Below are 24532 nucleotides of genomic sequence, written 5' to 3' on the forward strand. Positions count from 1 at the left end.
CATGCAGGTGAAGCAGCGGAAAATGACCAGAAGTAATAATAAAACCGGAAGGTGGTGCGGGATTTGTCCCGGGAGGCAGGGACTGACCGTGGTTTTCAATGTAGGAGACGAGCCTGGCGAGCACGGCGGGCGCGCCCGCAGCCGGCTCCAGCACCATCTGGTCGAGCGGCACGCCGAAGACACGCGGCGCGGGCTCCGCGCGCCGGCCCAGCAGCAGCGTGCCTGTGCCGGCCAGCAGCCTCTTGACGCGCGACAGCCGGCCCCCCGCGGTCGCGGCCGCGCCGCCAGAGCCGGTGCCGCCGCACGGCGCCTCCGTCGCGTAGCAGCACTCCTCGCCCGGCGCGTCGCAGCCGCACAGCGTCGCCGGTCGACGCATCGCCGCGCTCTGCTTGTCGCAACAGCTGTCGTTGCCGCCGCACTGCAACACACGCACACACCGTATCCTCAGCACGTCGCCCAATGTACGTCCGTCACAGCGAAAGAAATAATCTACGCCACCTAGTCGCAGACAGACCTCATCTTTTCTACGGTACCATCAATTATTCTAAGTTACCGTGGGAGACAACTTCTGGAAGATGAACCTTCTTTTTCCTATTATTCTTATCCTTATCAGGTGTCTTCACAGGGCCGGATGCCTTTCCTGTCGCTCTTCCCCCCCCCCCTCCCCCCCCATAAGGACTGTGTGTATTCGATCTGCTTCTATTGTGATCCAATGTCAACGTTTTAGAAATTTTTTTTGCGAATCGTATAACTAAGACATAAGTACCAGCGTGTTATGAGTCGGACGTGAAAAGCCGGTCCAAAAACCACACCCAGGCTGGCCGCCATATCGGAACTCGTCGTTATTCCGCCTGTCGGATTCGATCCGCTGCCAGCTCGTTTCCTCGAATACCGGAAGCAGCATTCTAACGCGCGCGCATATTCGATTGGGTATTTGTTTTATGCAAATGTCCTTTCGAGATCGGCTGTTCCAGTTTCTCATTTAGTGACCGCAAACACTTTTTCTCTACAATTAAATATCGGTGAGAGAGAACTTCGTGTTTATTGTTGCATTTACACTTCTCCTCCACTCCACAAGTAGGGGCGAGCATTTTTGAAAAGGAGACGTATCTTGACAACCTAAGCAGGTTTCATAAAACGGTTGTGCGTTTACATGTGAGCGAAAATAGATTTCTATCTATCGCTTGAGCCTTGTCCCACATTACGCAGGGTCACCCATCGTTAATCGGATTTGGCATGTTAATGTTTAAGGGGTGGCCGGATGCCCTTCCTGCCGCCACCCCGAACCCCCAGGACAGAAGTAGTGTACCCCAACTGTCTGTGTCGAGTGTAATCCATGGAATAGTGCGAAAGTGTTCAGATGGTTGCCAGCCGTGTAACTGAGGCGGAACAAGGGGACCAGCCCGGTATTCACCTAGCGGAATGTGGAAAACCACCTAAAACCCACATCCAGGCTGGCCGGCACATCGGCCCTCGTCGTTAATCCGCCGGGCGGATTCGATCCGGGGCCGGCGCGCCTACCCGAGTCCAGGAAGCAGCGCGTTAGCGCTCTCGGCTACCCTGGCGGATACGTGAGCGAAAATCGATTGACGAAGAGGAAATCCGGCAGCTAGAATCGCATTTCCAGAATAGATGGCCAGCCAGAAGACGTATTGGGAAATGGCATTTGGTTTTAGGAGCCCCACGAAAACGCAGTCCGACGGACGGATGAGCGACCATTACGCTAGTCCAAGAACATGGTCACCAAAGGTAGAGAAGTCTTCAACCAAGATGGGAGAAGTATTTCTGTTCGAAAAAACTGAGAGCCTTTATCAAGTTGTATTTACAGGGCGAAAACAGAACATTTATTTCATATGTGGAAAATACGGAACAATTATGACTTAAGGCGTTAAGAACTTCGGAATGAATAGGTACACTCCAAGCGAAGTAATAAAACACGTCAAATCCATACCCCAGTTTAATAGTACCATTCGTACAATGTTGCGAAAACAGACTGAAAGAAAACTAATAACAGGAAGTTACTAGCAGTTCGTGCATCCGTAAAATTGTCATGCGTGAAGCCTACAACAGTTGTCATAGTCAGACCCTGGCTAATGTCAAAAACTTCTGTTGAGTTCTGGTCGTAAGTGCCGCGCGGAGACGCCGCGCGATCTGAGGCGCCGTGTTACGAACTGCGCGGCCGCGCCCACCGGAGGTTCGTGCCCTCCCTCGGGCATGGGTGTATGTGTTGTTCTTAGCATAAGTTAGTTTGGGCATGGGTGTATGTGTTGTTCTTAGCATAAGTTAGTTTAAGTAGTGTGCCCGTCTAGGGACCGATGATCTCAGTAGTTTGCTCCCTTAGGAATTCACACACACATTCTGGTAGTAAGTGAAGTCAAAAAATGCATCCAAAGCTTCCATACAGTCTCTCGTAGATTCACCTACAGTAGCATCTGTAGACACAGCAGACAGAACGCTAAAATATTACATTCCGTACTCCTACAATAACGTTTTCACTCAAAATGTTTGACAGTCGATAATAATCGGAAGTGAGATACATCGAGATTAGCACGTCAGGTACTGAGAAACAATTAAGAATACTAAAAGCGAATAAGGTAGTATGCCCCGACAGAATTCCACTGAGCTTTCACATTCAATACGCCGCGGCATTAGCTCCTTTCCTAGCACATATTTTATCGAGAATCGTCTGCACAGCGAAGCGTCCCCCGTTATTGAGAAACATCGCACACTGCTTCTGTTTACAAACAAGGTAACAGACAGTCTGCACGTAGTTTCAGGTCAATATACTTATCTCTGACGTTCACATGTTGCAGGGTCCGAGAGCATATTGCAAAGTAAAAGATTATGACATTCCTGGAGGAAAACAAGTTTCTCTCCACAATCGGCACGGATTCAAAGAAAATTCGCTCGTGCGAGACACAGTTTTGTTGACATACGTCATCCTTCAAACAATAAATCAAGCTGAAAGGTAGATTCCATCTTCCTAGGGTTTCGAAAGGCGTCTGACATACTACCAAATAGGGCGAAGTAACGGAAGTCACGGGATACCTCCTTATATCGTATAGGAACTTCTTTTTCCCGATAGTGCAACAACTCGACGTGGTACGGACTTTAACAAGTCGTTGGAAGTCCCCTTAAAAGTACTGTGCCGAGTCACCTTCCCTCTACAGTCGTCCATAATTGAGAAAGTGTTGCCGGTGCAGGATTTTGTGCATGAACTGACCTACCGTTTATGTCCCACGAATGTTCGATAGTATTCACGGTGGGAGATATGGGTGTCCCAACCATACGCTCGAACTGTCCAGAATGTTCTTCAAACCAATAGCGAACAATTGTGGCCGGTGACATGACATCTCCACGTAGCCAAACGTAACGATTTCCACTCAGCTGGACCACAGGACCCAGTCCATTACATGTAAACACAGCCCACACCGTTGTGGAGCCACCACTAGTTTGCACAGTATTATTGACAACTTGGGTCCATGGCTTCGCGGGGTCAGCTTCATACTTGATGCCTACCATCAAGCCTTACCAATAGAAATCGGGATTCATCCGACCGGGCCCGAGTTTTCCATTGTCTACGGCCCAACCGATATGGTCAAGAGCCCAGAAGAGGCGCTGCAGGCGATGTCGTGCTGTTAGCAAAGGAACTCGCGTCGGTCGTCGGCTGCCATATCCCATTAACATCAAATTTCGCCGCACTGTCCTAAGGGTACGTTCGTGGTACGTCCCACATTAATTTCTGCGGTTATTTCAAGCAGTGTTGTTTGACTGTTAGGACTGACAACTCTACTCAAACGCCGCTACTCACGGTCGTTAAAGTGAAGGCCGTCGGCCACTGCTCTGTCCGTGGTGAGAGGTCATGCCTGAAATTGGATATTCTCGGCACACTCTTAGCACTAGAGATCTCGGAATATTGAATTCCCTGACGATTTTCAAAAATAGAATGTCACATGCGTCTAGCTCAAACCACCATTCAGCGTTCAAAGTGTGTCAGTTCCCTTCAGGCGGCCACAATCACGTCGGAAACTATCACCTGAGTACAAAAAACAGCTCTGCCAATGCAATGTCCTTTTATACCTTGTGTATGAGACACCGCCGCGATCTGTTAACGTGCATAAAACTACCCCACGACTTTCGTCATCTCCGTGGGAAAGTGTTCGATGATAATGCTGATGTGTACAAGTAAGTATCGTCGGCGGACAATCGCACGAAATTGCAGAGATATTTCGACAATTTGGAGATATGTAAGATACTGTCTATAGCAAAGCGAAAGAACCAAACACTATCAGTCACGACATTAGTGTTGGGTATCTTGAGAACATTATATCATTCAAGTATTTTGGAGTAATACTAAGAGCGATATGAAATGGGACCGTCACGTAAAATTAATAGGGAAGACGAATCGACGACTTGGTTTTGTTGGAAAGTTTTGAAAAAGTGCCCTCCATCTGTAAAGGAAGCCGTATAGAAAACGCCTGTGCGACCAATTCTACCCTAGTGTTCCAGTGTTTGGAGTCGTCCTCGCGAAGGCATGATAGACATCGAACGAATTGAGACGAGCTGCTACAACCGCAACAGATCGGTATAGTCAATACGAAAGTGTAACGGAAATTCTCGGGGAACATCAATAGGAATTTTTGAAAGGAAGACGTCTTAGTTATCACTGAACTCTGTTAAGTAAATTTAGAGATCCTGTAGTCGAAGAAGACTGTGCGATCACTACGCTGCTTCCATCACATATCTCAGGTAGAGACCAAGAGAAGAGGATGAGAGAGACTGGGAGCGGACTCCCTCAATAAACCAATTAAATAGGCTACAAAATGGATAATATAGTTATGATGCACACACTGCCATTCACTGCACAGTGGCTTGAAGAGTACATACGCAGAAGTGCAAGGCAGACGATACTTCCCATCGTGCCAATTATTGAGTCTTCTTCCCGTCCCATTGGAATATCGAGCGCGGGAAGAACGATTACTTAAACGTCTCTGTGCGTGTTATTACTCCGATCTGTTCGCGGTCCCTACGTGAGCGATACCTAGGGGATTCTGCGTATTGCTAGATTCCTCACTTATACTTGTTCTTAAAACTTTGTACATGAGCTTTCACGGGATAATTGACGTGTGTCTTCAAGCATTCACAGTTCGGAATTGCCGCGACCGAGAAGTTTCGAATCGGGTAAATGGCGTCCGTTTTCTCGGAAAAACGGCGATACTGTGGTGGTGGCTTACTTCCTTCCGTCCAGCAGTACAATCAGACAGTGTTAAGACAGCTTTTTCAGTCAGCTGAACTGGAAGTTAAAAAGAAACGCCGCGGAAAGCTGACCGAAGTGGTCCCCCTATGTTACAGTACAATAGACCTGCCAAACTTAAGTTCCAGCGTTTCCAATTGTCGGACTATCGTCTTCATTTATCTGATCTGCCCCGCCCCCCTCCTCCGCCACTACCATCCGTTTACTAAGTTGAAGGGGGCTGGGATGGGGGTTGGGGGCACTATGTAGAATGAAGGTAGTGGCAAACCTCTGACTCTATTCTGCATTCTTTCCCTGCAGGGACAAGAAGCTTTCAGCTATCCCTCACCAACAAATCGGGCAAACACGATAGCACCTTTCTGCCATTCTGCCACTTCTCCACATCGACCGCCGGCCGGAGTGGCCGTGCGGTTCTGGGCGCTACAGTCTGGAACCGAGCGACTGCTACGGTCGCTGGTTCGAATCCTGCCTCGGGCATGGATGTGTGTGATGTCCTTAGGTTAGTTAGGTTTAATTAATTCTAAGTTCTAGGCGACTGATGACCTCAGAAGTTAAGTCGCTTAGTGCTCAGAGCCATTTGAACCAATCCATATCGACCCAACTTGGTGTGCTGATCCCATACAATTGAATTTCACTTTCACACACCCGACTTCCTTCAGCAGTGGTGGAGCACATGACCGCTTGGTAATTAGTTCTACGCGATCTACACCGCGTCAAAGCGACCAGTGCGTTCTTTTAACGGCGGGAGTGGCGGTGGGGAGACACACATCTAGTCCGGTGACCTTAACATACGCTAAGATAATATGAGGTGCCATGATGCTGATGACCGAAACTGGCAGCACAAGAAAGAGGTTCACACAACGGCAGCCGGGGCGTTTTCCAATATGGCTTGCATCAATTACGTTATACCTGTGGAGTACCGTCCGTCGACATTAATTTATATTTGAAGACTTCCTCGATATCGGCTGTGATTTCTGATCTTATACTGTAACAGTTTCACAGCTTCTTCATTCGAGAAATCGACTTCTCTGATATGACATGATGTCTTGTGCATCAAATACGGTAGTTCTACTCAGTCGATACACTCATTGGGTTATCCCTGTAGATAATTTATTTGCACGTACACAATCTAAATTGTGCCAGAAACATAAAAGTAGTGTCTTCATATCTTAATTATCAGCCAACTTGAAATGATATTCCTGTCAATCAGATTTTCAATTTCCACTCCGAGATTAACTATAGGTATGCAAAAACAACTGCTGCCTTCTTGTTAAGGTATCTTTGTAGGTAATGAAATTTTTATCTTTGTGTTAAGATGTGTATACTGCTAGGAGAAAAGAAAGCACTTCGAAAACCAGATAAGCTAGTTTGATTGACCACTTTATAGGAGCAGCTGCCTGAGCTGTACAGTTCTCAGCGACACCGGATGTAAAACCAACTGCGTAGCAAGTTCACTACAACTACCTACCTGAAAAATAGTAGTACTGCAAGAGTATCTGTGGACGTCGGAAGTGGCAACAAATATAGCCGAAAGTGTAAATTTGGTAAATAGCATTACTTAGAAAAAAATAAACTGAGCTTTAATGTACTTTCACAAAAAGTCCCACAATATTATACGACATAGTTACTGACGGTGGTTGTTTCTGATGGCTCTCGATCTTCCACCATAATCGAGTCCCTCAACATAAGGTGCCAAATATGAGGTAGCCAAGGAAATGGAAACATGGGTTCTACTATGCCAAGACTGCTTGGTAGCTACAACAGGAAAACACAATTAATTAGCAGGAGTACAAAATAAGATAGTATTTATTACTTAACTTTGCTGTAGTCCATGATCAGTTGGTTGGCAATTAAAGAAGACGCGACTAGACTAAGCGTCTGCAGAATGCCATAATTTACAAGTCACAAATCTTGAAGGGACTAATTAATATCTCGTAATATTGAATGTCGAATCCGGTGAATTTGAAGACTAAATTGGAACGGAGCTACAAAGACTTGACGGCAGCAATGACTGAGCTGCAGACGATGACTAACATCGGCGTTGGCTGACCACTGAGCGCGGCTACAAACTGTAGACTTGCACAACTGCACTACTCTCCTGCTGCACATGAAGTCGCCTAGCGGGGAGCGTAAGTACTGCGACTGGCTGTGTACTCTTTGGCTAGCGCAGCCGTTCTTCTGTTCCGTTTATCGAGAGAATCGCATCCGGCTGATCGATCTCTCAGGCGGCGGTGTGGTCGTATGACTGGCGACATAACAGTTTCAGTAACAGGGTTAACTCAAATTCGGTTCCCAATGGTCTTGTTTCAGCATGCAAAAGGAAGTGTATACAGAAAAAGAAAAAAGCGCGTAATTAAAATTTGTTGCGACCCCGAGCGGGCTAGTTTTCTAAATCAGGAAAAAAGATGCTAACGGGAATAATTACTTATAACAAATACACGCATTTTTTCATCCGTAAATAAGCATTTTTAATTGTTCACTGGGCTCATCATTGTAAGTTATGGAAACACTAGAACTTCAGCGCTGTTTTAGCAGCAACCTTATTTTGTATTAAGAATTCGCAACATTTCCTTGCAAGTCGAGTTTAAACTTATTTATTTTTCGAAACAAATCCACGAGATATGTCCGTCCGAATATAAATACCTAACGTTTATTTTGGCTCGATCAGTGAAAGAGCTAACGACTCGTGGGATATTGCGGGACAAGACAGCCAGTAATGAGGTCGAATTACTGGACGCTCCGCGCCAAGGTTCAAATGGCTCTGAGGTCATCAGTCCCCTAGAACTTAGAGCTACTTACACCTAACTAACCTAAGAACAGCACACACATCCATGCCCGAGGCAGGATTCGAACCTGCGACCGTAGCGATCGCGCGGTTCCCGACTGAAGCGCCTAGAACCGCTCGGCCACAACGGCCGGCCCGCGCCAAGGAATAGGACGGTTGGAGAAAAGTGTAATCTTTACTGATTGTCTGCGGGTTTTAGATAACGTCACGAATACATTCATTTCACAAGCTGTTGTTTCTGCTGCATCATATCACCCCGTAATGGCCGTAGTTGGACAGTTCAGGTAATTACTGGTCGCTAAAAAATAGTAGTCTACCAAAACAATAATAAAGTAATTTTTACGAAACAAGAGTTTCAAGACTAAAACATTATCGAACCTTTATCTGTTGTAATCACCTAGAAAATTTGAATTTACCCGCGGAAATCAATACATGTGATGTACATGTAAAGACAAACAAATGGTTACAATTTCAGAAAATTGCGTGATTTATTCAAGAAAAAGAGCTTCAGAAACTGAGCAAGTCAATAACGAGCTGGTCGACCTCTCGCCCTTAAGCAAGAAGTTTTTCGCTAGGCAGTGACTGACGAGTTGGGTGTCCTCCAGAGTGGCATCGTGCTAAATTCTATCCAACTGACGCGTTAGATCGCCATAATCCCGAGCTGGTTGTAAGGCCCTGCCCACAATGCTCTAAATGTTCTCAAATGGGGAGAGATCCGGCGACCTTGCTGGCCAAGATAGCGTTTGGCAAACGCGAGACCAAAGCAGTGTGTGCGGGCGGGCGTTATCTTGCTGAAATGTAATCCCAGGATGGTTTGCCATGATGCGCAACAAAACGTGGCGTAGAATATCGTCGACGTACCACTACGCTGTAAGGGTGGCACAAATGACAACCAGAGGGGTCCTGATACGTTATGACATGGCATCTCAGACCATCATTCGTCGCTGTCGGGCCGAATAGCGGGCCACAGTCAGGCTGGTACCCTACCGCTGTACGGAGGGTCTCTAGACAGTCTTTCCTGATCATCGATGCTCACTGCGATGCGGGACTCATCACTGAAGACATTTCTACTCCAGCCAGTTGCCCGATACCACTGCAAACGGGCTTGTTGGTGTACAGAGGTCAATGGTAGTCGGCACAAGCAGCGCCGTGAGTCCAGCTCCCTTTCTGCAAGCCGTCTATCAGTGGTCCTTGTGGTCACTAAAGCACCAGTTGTATGTCGGAACGACGATAATGATGAATACGGAGCTCTGCGTGCCTCTCTGACGACAGCTAGGTCCGTATGTTCTGTCGTATCTCCAGGCCACATTGTGTTCGGCCGCTGTTAACCCATTCCTGCTAAAATCGAAGAATAGTGGCATCATTCCTATTAAAATGTCGAGCATATCGTCGATTACTCCAACCGGCATATTTGAGCTCCTACACGTCCTTTCTCAGATGTTGACATCTCCGTATATTGTTCACGCGCCTGTTTGCGAGGGATAGAGTACACGGAATGAGACTAGCAAAGACTTTACCGTCCTGGTATCGACATGTCCCATGTTTACTACCCCTGCCAGCCGCGCGGTGAAATTGCGCTGCAGCGTCGCTCTTTCATCCAGCGGCATGTATGAATATAAATTTGTGACCAACTTGCATAATTCCTTCGTGGTGCGTCGTATTTTTATTTTTGATTTATTGTTTTTTGTCTCACAAGGAAACCTCCCCATCGCACCCCCGTCAGATTTAGTTATAAGCTGGCACAGTGGATAGGCCTTGAAAAACTGAACACAGATCAATCGAGAAAACAGGAAGAAGTTGTGTGGAACTATGAAAAAAATTAGTGAAATATACAAACTGAGTAGTCCATGGGCAAGATAAGCAAAATCAAGTTGGATGTTAACTCAGGAGCGCCGTGGTCCCGTGGTTAGCATGAGTAACTGCGGAACGAGAGGTCCTTGGTTCAAGTCTTCCCTCCACTGAAAATTTTACTTTCTTTAGTTTCGCAAAGTTATGATCTGTCCGTTCGTTCATTGACGTCTCTGTTCACTGTAATAAGTTTAGTGTCTGTGTTTTGCGACCGCACCACAAAACCGTGCGATTAGTAGACGAAAAGACGTGCCTCTCCAATGGGAACCGAAAACATTTGATCGCTAGGTCATAGGTCAACAGATTCCTCCACAGGAAAACACGTCTGATATATTCTATACGACACTGGTGACGGCATGTGCATCACATGACAGGAATATGTTCTCGACCCACCTAACTTGTACACTTAGCGAATGGGTAAAAAGATTCTTCTACCTTGCCCGATTTAGGTTTTCTTGTGGATGTGATAATCACTCCCAAAAAAGTGATGAAAACATGAGAGTCTGTCACATAAACTGAAAATAAAAAATTAAACTTTTCACTCGAGGGCAGACTTGAACTTAGGACCTCTCGTTTCGTAGCCGCTCTCGCTAACCACGGGACCACGGCGCTCCTTGACTCGCGTTCGCCTTGATGTTGCATATCTTTGCATGGACTACTCAGTTTGTATATACTACAAATTTTTTTCATAGTTCCACACAACTTCTTCCTATTTTCTCGATTGATCTGTGTTCAGTTTTTCAAGGCCTCTCCACTGTGCCAACTTATAACTAAATCTGAGGGGGGTGCGATGGAAAGGTTCCCTTGTCAGACTATATTATACTGCTGTGTAACTTACTTGCCGTAAAGGCGCGTGCGAAGTGATTATCAGGACAGCTCATTGCGACCAAAATGTGTCTCAATCACCGAGCCACAAAACGGCGTTGGGTAGTGCTGCAGCCTCGTAAAACAGAGGGGGAACGTTCGATTCCCCCTCGGGTACGGCTCTGGGTTTAAAATGTCGCTTAACGTTTTTGTACGTGAGTAGCTACTGTAATTGAAATTACTGCGTATCATCTCTGATTAAGCGTGCTCAAGAACGAAAGAAGGCAACTTTTGAACTACCGGCTGACTGTCTACGAGCCAGAAGACGGCAAATTAACCACGTAAGAAAACTACGGACGGTATTCTCTTGATAAGGGTGTAAATAAACTACAAAGCAATTTCCACTCGATTTTAGCCATTTGAAACGGAAGCTGTGTCACGTGAACTACTTGCAGAGAACGAATGTACAACATTATATTTCTCGGTAAGTCCGTTTCTGTTGTGAGTGCACGCAAATTGAAATCCTTACTGCATCTACATATCAAAAGCTTGTCCAACACTAGAGGGGTTGTGGGAAAAAAATTCTGGAACGGCGAAGGGAGTACACTACTGGCCATTAAACGAAGATGACGTGCTACAGACGCGAAATTTAGCCGACAGGAAGAAAATGCTGTGATATGCAAATGAGTAGCTTTTCAGAGCATTCACACAAGGTTGGCGCCGGAGGCGACACCTACATCGTGCTGACATGAGGAAAGTTTCCAACCGATTTCACAAAGAGCAGTTGACCGGCGTTGCCTGGTGAAACGTTGTAGTGATGCCTGATGTAAGGAGGAGGAATGCGTACCATCACGTTTCCGACTTTGATAAAGGTCGGATTGTAGCCTATCGCGATTGCGGTTTATCGTATCGCAACATTGCTGCTAGCGTTGGTCGAGATCCAATGACTGTTAGCAGAATATGGAATCGGTGGGTTCAGGAGGATAATACGGAACGCCGTGCTGGATCCCAGCGGCCTCGTATCACTAACAGTCGAGATGACAGGCATCTTATCCGCATGGCTGTAACGGATCGTGCAGCCACGTCTCGATGCCTGAGTCAACAGATGGGGACGTTTGCAAGACGACAACCATCTGCACGAACAGTTCGACGACATTTGCAGCAGCATGGACTATCAGCTCTGAGACCATGGCTGCGGTTACCTTTGACGCTGCATCACAGACAGGAGCGCCAGCGATGGTGTACTAAACGACGGACCTGGGGGCACGAATGGCAAAACGTCATTTTTTCGAATGAATCCAGGTTCTGTTTACAGCATCATGATGGTCGCATCCGTGTTTGGCGGCATCGCGGTGAACCCACATTGGAAGCGTGTATCCGTCATAGCCATACTGACGTATCACCCGCGGTGATGGTATAGGGTGCCATTGGTTACACGTCTCTGTCACCTCTTGTTCGCATTGACGGTACTTTGAACAATGGACGTCACATTTCAGATGTGTTACCACCCGTGGCTCTACCCTTCATTCGATCGCTGCGAAACCCTACATTTCAGCAGGATAATGCACGACCGAAAGTTGCAGGTCCTGTACGGGCCTTTCTCGATACAGAAAATGTTCGACTGCTGCCCTGGCCAGCACATTCTCCAGACCTCTCACCAATTGAGAACGTCTGGTCAATGGTGAACGAGCAACTGGCTCATCACAATACGCCAGTCACTACTCTTGATTAACTGTGGTATCGTGTTGAAGCTGCATGGGCAGCTGTACCTGTACACGCCATCCAAGCTCTGTTTGACTCAATGTCCAGGCGGATCAAGGCCTTTATTACGGTCAGAGGTGGTTGTTCTAGGTACTGATTTCTCACGATCTGTTCACCCAAATTGCGTGAAAATGTAATCACATGTCAGTTGTAGTATAATATATTTGACTAATGAATACCCGTTTATCATCTGCAATTTTAATGGCCAATAGTGTAATAATATGGAGAAAAAATACCCATCACTGAATGTTACAATATGCAAATACAAAACAGTCCATTTCATAAAATATGGTTCAAATGGCTCTGAGCACTATGGGACTTAACATTTATGGTCATCAGTCCCCTAGAACTTAGAACTACTTAAACCTAACTAACCTAAGGACATCACACAACACCCAGTCAGTCCATTTCACTGGAGTCCATTAGACTACTCGGAACTGTAATAATTCTTGATTTAGGAGTACAAATTATGTCACGCGAATGACTTTAGAATTACACTGCATTTATGTGTTAGCGGTTATAACCGGACCCAATATGTCCAACAGAATCGACAAACGCGATACACGGTGGCCCTGAGAATCCCTAAATAATTAGATTGTCAATACTGATAAGAAACATGAGATACGAGATCAGGTTAAGTGTTGTGTTGTTCAGTATTTCAAGTGTGCACGCCCTGTGTCCCTGGACAGATAACCGCCAATGTGGCAAGTTCGCTGCCGGCACTGGACAGTTAAATATATGGTAACACCAGGCAGCAGTATCTGCGATATGCCTGCAAGTGCACCACATACACCGATGAGCCAACAAAACATGATGATCGCTGACCGCCGAAATGCGGAATGCCTCCGGGTGGTGTTGCGGGCAAGTGACGCATTCAGGAAAGAATGTAAGCGGAAGAGAGACGAATGGGCAGTAATTATAGCGGAGATACGGGCCGAAAATGCGGAAATCCACTGATGTAAGAGGTTTTGACAAAGGGTGCATTGCTGTCGCGCTGCAGCTAGAAACGAGGATCTCTGAAACTGCGAAGCTGGGGGGGGGGGGGGGGCTGTTAACGTACAACTGTTGTGAGCATCTGTGGAAAATGGTTGAAGGACGGTGAAATAACGAGTGGGCCGTTTGGTATTGGACGGCCACGTCTCACCACAAAACTTAGATGTCGGGGGATCCCCCAATGTGTAATCCACGACAGGCAGCTATCTACATCTACATTTATACTCCGCAAACCATCCAACGGTGGCGGACGGCACTTTACGTGCCACTGTCATTACCTCCCTTTCCTGTTCCAGTCGCGTTTGGTTCGCGGGAAGAACGACTGCCGGAAAGCCTCCGTGCACGCTCGAATCTCTCTAATTTTATATTCGTGATCTCCTCGGGACGTATAAGTAGGGGGAAGCAATATATTCGATACCTCATCCAGAAACGCACCCTCTCGAAACCTGGACACCAAGCTACACCGCGATGCAGAGCGCCTCTCTTGCAGAGTCTGCCACTTGAGTTTGCTAAACATCTCCGTAACGCTATCACGTTTACCAAATAACCCTGTGACGAAACGCGCCGCTCTTCTTTGGATCTCCTCTATCTCCTCCGTCAACCCGACCTGGTACGGATCCCACACTGATGACCAATACTCAAGTATAGGTCGAACGAGTGCTTTGTAGGCCACCTCCTTTGTTGATGGACTACATTTTCTAAGGACTCTCCCAATGAATCTCAACCTGGCACCCGCCTTACCAACAATTAATTTTATATGATCATTCCACTTCAAATCGTTCCGCACGCATACTCCCAGATATTTTACAGAAGTAACTGCTACCAGTGTTTGTTCCGCTATCATATAATCACACAAAAAAGGATCCTTCTTTCTATGTATGCGCAATGCATTACATTTGTCTATGTTAAGGATCGGTTGCCACTCCCTGCACCAAGTGCCTATCTGCTGCAGATCTTCCTGCATTTCGCTGCAATTTTCTAATGCTGCAACTTCTCTGTATACTACAGCATCATCCGCGAAAAGCCGCATGGAACTTCCGACACTATCTACTAGGTCATTTATATATATTGTGAAAAGCAATGGTCTCATAACACTCCCTTGTGGCACGCCAGAGGTTACTTTAACGTCTGTTGACGTCTTTCCATTGAGAACAACATGCTGTGTTCTGTTTGCTATAAACTCTTCAATCCAGCCACACAGCTGGTCTGATATTCCGTAGGCTCTTACTTTGTTTATCACGCGACAGTGTGGAACTGTATCGAACGCCTTCCGGAAGTCAAGGAAAATGGCATCTACCTGGGAACTTGTATCTAATATTTTCTGGGTCTCATGAACAAATAAAGCGAGTTGGGTCTCACACGATCGCTGTTTCCGGAATCCATGTTGATTCCTACAGAGTAGATTCTGGGTTTCCAGAAATGACATGTTACGCGAGCAAAAAACATGTTCTAAAATTCTACAACAGATCGATGTCAGAGATATAGGCGTATAGTTTTGCGCATCTGCTCGACGACCCTTCTTGAAAACTGGAACTACCTGTGCTCTTTTCCGATCATTTGGAAACTTCCGTTCCTCTAGACACTTGCGGTGCACGGCTGTTAGAAGGGGGGCAAGTTCTTTCGCTTACTCTGTGCAGAATCGAATTGATATCCCGTCAGGTCCAGTGGACTTTCCTCTGTTGAGTGATTTCAGTTGCTTTTCTATTCCTTGGACACTTATTTCGATGTCAGCCAGTTTTTCGTTCATGTGAGGATTTAGAGAAGGAACTGCAGTGCGGTCTTCCTATCTGGTCTTTCAAATGGTTCAAATGGCTCTGAGCACTATGGGACTCAACTGCTGTGGTCATCAGTCCCCTAGAACTTAGAACTACTTAAACCTAACTAACCGAAGGACATCACACACATCCATGCCCGAGGCAGGATTCGAACCTGCGACCGTAGCAGTCGCACGGTTCCGGACTGCGCGCCTAGAACCGCGAGACCACCGCGGCCGGCCTATCTGGTCTTTCTATCTGGCTACAGAGTATAATGCTGGAGCAGGCACATGTGTTTCGGAGTACACAGTTCAAAGGCCACTGTTGAACAAGGAGCTCCACATGACACGAGCCCTATGTGTTCCTGCGGATGGCAGTGGTCACAGCATCGCTGTGTTTGCACCGTGGATCAATAGAAACGTGTCATCTGTCGAATGAGCCGAAATTCTTGTCACACCAGGTCGGTGGTTGGTTCCTTACACGCCGTCGTCCAGGCGATTGGCTGCACGAAACATGCACCGCTCAAAGACGCAGGCCAGTGAGGGCAGAATTATGTATCCCATAACATTGAGCTGGGCTTCCACGGGATCTGTGGCGGTAATCGAAGGCATCATGGCAGCTGTGAACTGCGCGAACATTACTGCGGGCTACCTGCATAGCTTCATGCTTGAAGTCTCCCTCCCACGGCGCTGACATCTTCCAGCAGGATAACTGTCCGTGTTGCAAGGTCAGAATCGTGCTACAGTGGTTTGAGCGACGTTATAGTGAACTCACATCGACGTCTTGGCCAGAAAACGTGCCTGATCTGTACCCACTGGAACATATATTGGGCGCCAGCAGAATGCCCGCAAACCACCATCCCGTAATTTGCGGTAATTGCTTGACCTGTGCGTAGACATGGTGCAACATACTTCTGGAATCCTGTCAAGGGCTTTTAGAATCCATACCAAACAGAATCGCTTCTGTATAGTGTTTGTATATGGACCAACACGCTATTAAACAGGTGGTCATGATGTTTTGGTTAATTGGTATATACACTTCGATACGCTTGCAAGTGCACCACATATACGCTGAAGTAAAAGGGTTCTTTCAGGTCCAGTTCTATGTGCTTCAAGTGTATCCATCGTTCACTCATACGAAAATTAATGACTACTGTAGCAAGACGACCGAACGAGGTAGTAAAATATGGACACTGGATTTGTATTCGAGAGGGTGGCAGTTTAAATTTCGGTCCAGGGACGCAAATTTCGGCCTCCAGTGGTTTTCCCAAAACCTGCAGAGAAAAAGCAGAGAACGTTATTTTGAAAAGAGGAAGGGAGATTTCCTTTCTCAAACAGAGTCTGTGCTTCACCTTTAATGACCACGTTGCATTTATTTATTTATTTATTTATTTTTTGAGGGGGGTGGGGTCATCAGTCTTCTGACGGGTTCGATGCAGTCCGCCACGAATTTCTCTACTGTGCTAACCACTTCATCTCAGAGTAGCACTTGCAACCAACGTCCTCCTCAATTATTTGCTGGATGTATTCCAACCTTTGTCTTCCTCTACAGTTTTTGCCCTCCACAGTTCCCTCTAGTACCATGGAAGTCATTCCTTCATGTCTTAACAGATGTCCTATCATCCTGTCCCTTCTCATCAGTGTTTTCCACATGTTCCTTTCCTCTCCGATTCTGCGCAGAACCTCCTCATTTCTTACCTTATCAGTCCACCTAATTTTCAACATTCTTCTGTAGCACATCTCAAATCCTTCTATTCTCTTCTGTTCCGGTTTTCTCACAGTCCATGTTCATTACCATACAATGCCTTATTCCAACGTACGATCTCAGAAATTTCTTCCTCAAATTAAGGCACATATTTGATATTACTAGACTTCTCTTGGCCAGGAATGCCCTTTTTGCCATAGCTAGCCTGCTTTTGACGTCCTCCTTGCTCCGTGCGTCATTGCTTATTTTACTGCCTAGGTAGCAAAATTCCTTAACTTCATCTACTTCGTCACCGTCAATCCTGATGTTAAATTTCTCGCCGTTCTCGTTTCTACTACTTCTCATTACCTTCGTCTTTCTTCGATTTACTCTCAATCCATACTCTGTATTCATTAGACTATTCATTCCGTTCAGGAGATCATGTAATTCTTCACTTTCACTCAAGATAACAATGTCATCAGCGAATCGTATCATTGATATCCTTTCACCTTGAATTTTAATTCCACTCCTGAATCTTTTTTTTATTTCCATCAATGATTCCTCGATGTACAGATTGAACAGCAGGGGCGAAAGGCTACAGACTTGTCTTACACCCTTCTTAATACGAGCACTTCGTTCTTGATCGTCCACTCTTATTATTCCCTCTTGGTTGTTGTACATATTGTATATGACACGTCTCTCCCAATAGCTTACCCCTACTTTTTTCAGAATTTCGAACATCTTGCACCATTTTACATTGTCGAACGCTTTTCCAAGTCGACAAATCCTATGAACTTGTCTTGATTTTTCTTTAGTCTTGCTTCCATTATTAACCGCAACGTCAGAATTGCCTCTCTCGTGCATCCTCAATTTTCTTTTCCATTCTTCTGTACATTATTCTTGTAAGCAACTTGGATTCATGATCTGTTAAGCTGATTGTGTGATAATTCTCTCACTAGTCAGCTCTCGCCGTCTTTCCGAAAGTCAGATGGCGTGGCGCCAAACACACACATTCTACGCACCAACGTGAATAGTCGGCTTGTTGACACTTCTCGCAATGATGTTAGAAATTCTGATGGTGTTTTGTCTACCCCTTCTGCCTTATTTGATCTTAAGTACTCTAAAGCTCTCCTAAATTCTGATTCTAGTACTGGATCCCCCATTTCTTCTAAATCGACTCCTGTTTCTTCTTGTATCACATCAGACAAATATTCCTCTTTATAGAGGCTTCCAATGTACTCATTCCACCTATCCGCTCTCTCCTTTGCATTTAACAGTGGAATTCTCGTTGCACTCTTAATGTTAACTCCCTTTCTTTTAATGTCACCGAAGGTTGTTTTGACTTTCCTGTCCTTCCGACAATCATTTCTTTTCGATGTCTTCACATTTCTTTCTGCAGCCATTTCGTCTTAGCTTCCCTGCACTTCCTATTTATTTCATTCCTAGGCGACTTGTATTTCTGTTTTCCTTAGTTTCATCAATCAACTGAAGTATTTCTTCTGTTACCCATGGTTTCTTCGCAGTTATCTTCTTTGTACGTATGTTTTCCTCCCCAACTTCTGTGAGGGCTCTTTTTAGAGACGTCCATTCCTCTTCAACTGTACTGCCTACTGAGATATTCCTTATTGCTGTATCTATAGCCTTAGAGAACTTCAACCGTATCTCGTCATCCCACTTCTTTGCGTATTGATTCTTCCTGACTAATGTCTTAAACTTCAGCCTACTCTTCATTACTACTATATTGTGATCTGAGACTATATCTGCTCCTGGGTACGCCTTGCAATCCAGTATCTGATTTCGGAATCACTGTCTGACCATGATGTAATTTAACTGAAATATTCTCGTATCACCCGGCCATTTCCAAGTATACCTCTTCCTCTTGTGATTCTCGAATAGGGTATTCGCTGTTACTAGCTGAAACTTGCGACAGAACTCAATTAGTCTTTCTCCCCTCTCATTCCTTGTCCCAAGCCCATATTCTCCTGTAACCTTTTCTTCTACTTCTTCCCCTAAAACTGCATTCCAGTCTCCCATGACTATTCGATTTTCATATCCCTTTACATACTGTATTCCCTTTCAATATATTCACACACTTTCTCTATCTCTTCATCTTCAGCTTGCGACGTCGGCATGTATACCTGAAGCCTGTCACTGAACTGTTCACAATAACACTATCTCTACCCTACCTTCGTATTCGTAACGAATCCTACTCCCGTTATACCATTTTCTGCTGCTGTTGATATTACCCTATATTCATCTGACTAGAAATCCTTGTCTTCTTTCCACTTCACTTCACTGACCCCTACTACATCTAGATTGAGCCTTTGCATTTCCCTTTTCAGATTCTCTAGTTTCCCTACCACGTTCAAGCTTCTGACATTCCACACAACGACTCGTAGAACGTTATCCTTTCGTTGATTATTCAATCATTTTCTCATGGTAACCTCCTCGTTGGCAGTCCCCTCCCGGAGATCCGAATGGGGGACTATTCCGGAATCTTTTGTCAATGGAGAGATCATCATGACACTTCTTCAATTACAGGCCACATGTCCTATGGATACACGTTACGTGTCTTTAATGCAGTGGTTTCCATTGCTTCTGCATGCTCATGACGTTGATCACTGCTGATTCTTCCGCCTTTAGGGGCAGTTTCCCACCCATACGACAAGTGTGTGCCCTGAAACCCTGTTCGCTCCTCCGCCCTCTTTGACGTTTTGATTATGAGTCAAAGACGCTACCCCTAGACCACGGGTGCATACGATACATTAAAACTCTTATCTTTCTTCTCTTTTTTTATCAAAAGGTGTGGTGTTTTAAATGCAGATAATGAAATTTAAATTCCGTTTTGCGCCACTACAAGTTTGTTGTAGTGGTTATTATACAATACCTCGTTGAGAGACCCATTAATCAGTACAATAAATATGAATGATCTGGAAGTTGCTCAAGCAGCTGCAATGGAGGGCGGAATTATTTGTAGTTAAACTCTTACTGCTATCAAAACGACTTCAAAAGGACATGTATTGGCGGACTATGCGTCTGGAATCCTGAATAGTAATTTTCTTCACCATTATTTGTGTCGAACAGTGGAGAGAGGGAGGAAAGCAGTGTACAATTTGTCAACGTTAGATCGCTCTCTGCGCCTTCGGACTTAGTACTACGCGAGAACAGTTTATGGCGGTAGTGGACTTCATACCTAAACATTAAACCACAAATATACACCAGTGACACTTAACCCGCAGACAGAATGACAAAAACAAGACCATTAAAGTAAATTACAGTAATTTCTCAGGTGACCTGTAACGAGTTTTATAAATGAACTGACAACAAGCTAAAATCAGTACTGGCGCGCAACTGTTGTGTCTGACGATTGCATGTTTCGGTGAAACAATTAATCTCGTATGCCATATTAGTGAGCAAGGACATGTGGATTTGTTATAATTTGTAGCGTCAGTAAACTGAAATCACACATATGTACGCAGTAGCTAGTTATTGTAGGAATGAGAATTTTAAACAAACAATATGCATGTGTGATATGGGACGCCGAAATAAAAGTCAGTGCATATCTCGCGCACAGACCATGAAAATATAATAGAGATAGCCTTGTTTATGCTCCGTGATCGTGTGAAACCCAGCTCGCGCTATTCGTCCACGAGACTCAGAGGGCCATAGACATGAGTTCCCAGGTGTTTCTTGACTTCCGCAAGGCGTTCGATACAGTTCCCCACAGTCGTTTAATGACCAAGTTAAGAGCCTATGGACTATCAGACCAATTGTGTGATTGGATTGAACAGTTCCTACAGGTAGATAACAGAACGCAGCATGTCATTCTCAATGGAGAGAAATCTTCCGAAGTAGGAGTGATTTCAGGTGTGCCGCAGGGGAGTGGCGTAGGACCGTTGCTGTTCACAATATGCATAAATGACCTTGTGGATAACATCGGAAGTTCACTGAGGCTTTTTGCGGATGATGCTGTGGTGTATCGAGAGGTTGTGACAATGGAAAATTGTACCGAAATGCAGGAGGATCTGAAACGAATTGACGCATGGTACAGGGAATGGAAATTTAATCTCAATGTAGAGAAGTGTAATGTGCTGCGAATACATAGAAAGAAAGATCCTTTATCATTTAGCTACAATATAGCAGGTCAGCAACTGGAAGCAGTTAATTCCATAAATTATCTCGGAGTAGGCATTAGGAGTGATTTATAATGGAATGATCATATAAAGTTGATCGTCGGTAAACAGATGCCAGACTGAGATTCATTGGAAGAATCCTAAGGAAATGCAATCCGAAAACAAAGGAAGTAGGTTACAGTACGCTTGTTCGCCCACTGCTTGAATACTGCTCACCAGTATGGGATCCGTACCAGATAGGGTTGATAGAAGAGATAGGGTTGTTGGAGAAGATCCAACGGAGAGCAGCGCGCTTCGTTACAGGATCATTTAGTAATCGCGAAGGCGTTTCTGAGACTCTGCAAGAGAGACGCTCAGTAGCTCGGTACGGGCTTTTGTTGAAGTTTCGAGAACATACCTTCAGCGAGGAGTCAAGCAGTATATTGATCCCTCCTACGTATATCTCGCGAAGAGACCATGAGGATAAAATCTGAGAGATTAGAGCCCACACAGAGGCATACCGACAATATTTCTTTCCACGAACAATATGAGACTGGAATAGAAGGGAGAACCGATAGAGGTACTGAAAGTGCCCTCCGCCACACACCATCAGGTGGCTTGCGGATTATGGATTTAGATGTAGATCACAAAACTCCATCGCCTTGCACTGTACATTGACCTGCGGAAAACATCTGCAGATTCTGGGTTAGCATTACCCACAGCTCATTACAGCATACGTAGCACTCTACGTGTAACAAAGGGAATCTTACGAGGGAATTCAGGAGGGTGCCATTTAGACGGGCAAGGGTTACACGTACTTCCGCAATGCGATTGTTTTCGAGTAGGCTGCAAAAAGCAAGGTAAGGACTCCAAATACGCAGGAACATGACACGCGAGTGCTACCTGACGCCTGTGTCTCGATCCTAGCGCTGACAGGGCGAGTTTTGGGGAAAACGCCGACGAGAATCAACAAACGGCGACTGTGAAGCAGGGCAGGAAATGACTGTGCACGCGGCTGCTGATGAGCGTCTGCCCTGCTTCCTCGTATCAGCACTGTCTCTGTGGATGTCAGCTGCTATTGGATTGATGGCAGGGATCACATTCCCTACCGCTGAAACGAATATCGATAGCCATGTAAGACGCTGCGTAAACAGGGAGTCTCATCAAACAGCGCCGACAGCTGCGTGTATCCTGAACAAAGCACATTCCTCTTCTTTGCGGTCTTGCTAATCTTCTGCTCCCGGTGTCACGTTTTCGAACCAGCAAGGAGGACTTCTGAGTGCCTCCAAAACTGACAAGAAGTCAGAACAATCTGACCCGAGATGTATATTTGGATAACTACGTTCAACAGTTGCGCTCGACACCGACGTCGGAAAATATTGTGATACCATAGGATGAAGGAAAGGCGACATCAATGTTATATTCCATAATTACGCAGAATTAAGTAACAGACGCCACTGCACCTAACAAAACGAAAAATCTTTAGTAATTACTGAGTACGAAAAAATGAAATAATAATTTCATGAGTGTTTCAAGGGAGCCCGAGAGATGATGATAAATACTGATGTTGATGAGCTATAAGAGTATTTGTTTCACACTTGCAAGTACAATGGAGGTTGTAAGTTGTAAATTAACGCCAATATGGCAATTTCCGTTAAAACGAAGACTTTGTAGGACAAAAATCTGCCTTCAAGTGCAGAGATACATTCAGGTGACAAAAGTCTTAGGATAGCGATGTGCACACATACAGATGGCGGTAGGTATGAAAGGGCAGTGCGTCGCCGGAGCTGTCATTTATATTCAGGTGATTCATGAAACAATTCATTATGGTCGCACGACGGGAATTAACAGATTTTAAACACGGAACAGTAGTTGGAGCTAGAGGCATAGGACATTCGATTTCGGAAATCGTTGGACAATTCAATATTCCGAGATAAACAGTCTTAAGAGTATGCCGAGAATATCAAGTTTCAGGCATTACATCTCACCACGGACAACGCAGTGACGGGTGGCCTCCACTTCAGCGACCATGAGCAGCGGCATTTATTACGTTGAGTTTTCAGTCCTAACAGAGAAACAACACTGCGTGAAATGACCGCACAAATCAATGTGGGACGTACGACGAACGTACCTCTTAGAACAGTGCGACGAAATTTGATGTTAATGGGCCATGGCAGTCGACGCGAGTGCCTTTGCTAACAGCAGGACATCGCCTGCAGCGCCTTTCCTGGGCTCGCGACCATATCGGTTGGACCCAAGACGACTGGAGAACCGTGGCCTGTGCAGATGAGTCCCGATTTCAGTCGGTAAGAGGTGATGGTAGGCTTTGTATGTGGCACAGACCCCACGAAGCCCTCTACCCAAGTTTCCAGCAAAGCATTGGGCAAGCTGGTAGTGGGTTCATAATCGTGTGGGCTTGGCCCTATCGTAGAACTGAACGCATCATTCACTGGAAATGGTTATGTTCGGCTACTTGGAGAACATTTGCGGCCTTTCATGAGATTCATGTTCCCAAACTACTATGGAATTTTTACATGGCGATGAGCCATGTCATCGGGTCACAATTTTTTGCTAATGGTTTTAAGAACATCCTGGGCAGTTGCGAGCGAGTGATTTGGCCACCCAGATCGCCCGACATGAATTCCATCGAACACTGAAGGGACATAATCGAGGAGTCAGTTGGAGCAAACAAGCCTGCGCAGGCAACACTTTTGCAATTATGGACGGCTATACGGGCAGCATGGCTCAATATTTCTGCAGAGGACTTCCAATGGCTTTTTAGGTGCGTGCTACGTCGCGCCGCTGCACTACGCCGGGGAATAGGAGGTCTGATAGGTTATTAGGAGGCATCCCATGACTTTTACACCTGCAAGACGACGTTGACGTTTAAAAGTCGCCGGAGACTGATAACCCAGCACTCCAGAACAGCCCTTTCAGAACTTGGTACAATAACGCAGTTAGGTTGGTCACTGTAACTAGTGCCACTTCGTCCAGTCTACTGTATTGCTCGGAGGAAGACGTCTGGAACACGACTCGAGAAAAATCGGTCGCTCTTACTCTTTAGCTGGTATTCGATGCACGATCCCACGATCGGTGCAGTCAGCCTCTGAACCACACAGACTTGCAAATTGGGGACATGTCTGTAAAAGTTTACCACAGTGGCGAAGCTTCAGAAATTTAAGGAAGAGTACCGATTTTCAACGAGCAACCATTTTAATCATCTTGGTGCTCGCTAGTCGTGACAACTCGTTTCGATAAAATAGCGATGGTAGCTAGGAATTATGATCGTCACTGAGCCACGAAGTCATCATAGCCACCGCTCCGGTAGCATTAAATGTTCAACTGACGTTGTATCATTATTTGAAGATCTCTCTTGCTCACATGATTACCTAGTAACTATATTTATTTATTAGCAGTGTTCGCTCGGAAACTGTTTGGGATGGACCCGCAACGCCTGTTGTACTTGAACCCGAGTGTCGTTGACAAGGCTTGACCCTCATCTACGGCCCCTCTCGGTTAGGATGTTATTAGGCTGTGT

General features: G+C 45.6%; 1 long non-coding RNA gene across 1 annotated transcript in view; it reads right to left on the bottom strand.

The window, feature by feature from the left end:
- Positions 1-291: 291 nt before the first annotated feature.
- Positions 292-24532, bottom strand: part of LOC126203165 (uncharacterized) — a 480838-nt gene continuing 456597 nt past the window's right edge. Inside the window, exon 5 of the long non-coding RNA XR_007540232.1 lies at positions 292-418. This is a non-coding gene — a long non-coding RNA (uncharacterized LOC126203165). The remainder of the gene's footprint in view (positions 419-24532) is intronic.

The sequence above is a fragment of the Schistocerca nitens genome, chromosome 9 (genome assembly GCF_023898315.1).
Source record: "Schistocerca nitens isolate TAMUIC-IGC-003100 chromosome 9, iqSchNite1.1, whole genome shotgun sequence".
In the NCBI taxonomy this organism is placed as follows: Eukaryota; Metazoa; Arthropoda; class Insecta; order Orthoptera; family Acrididae; genus Schistocerca; species Schistocerca nitens.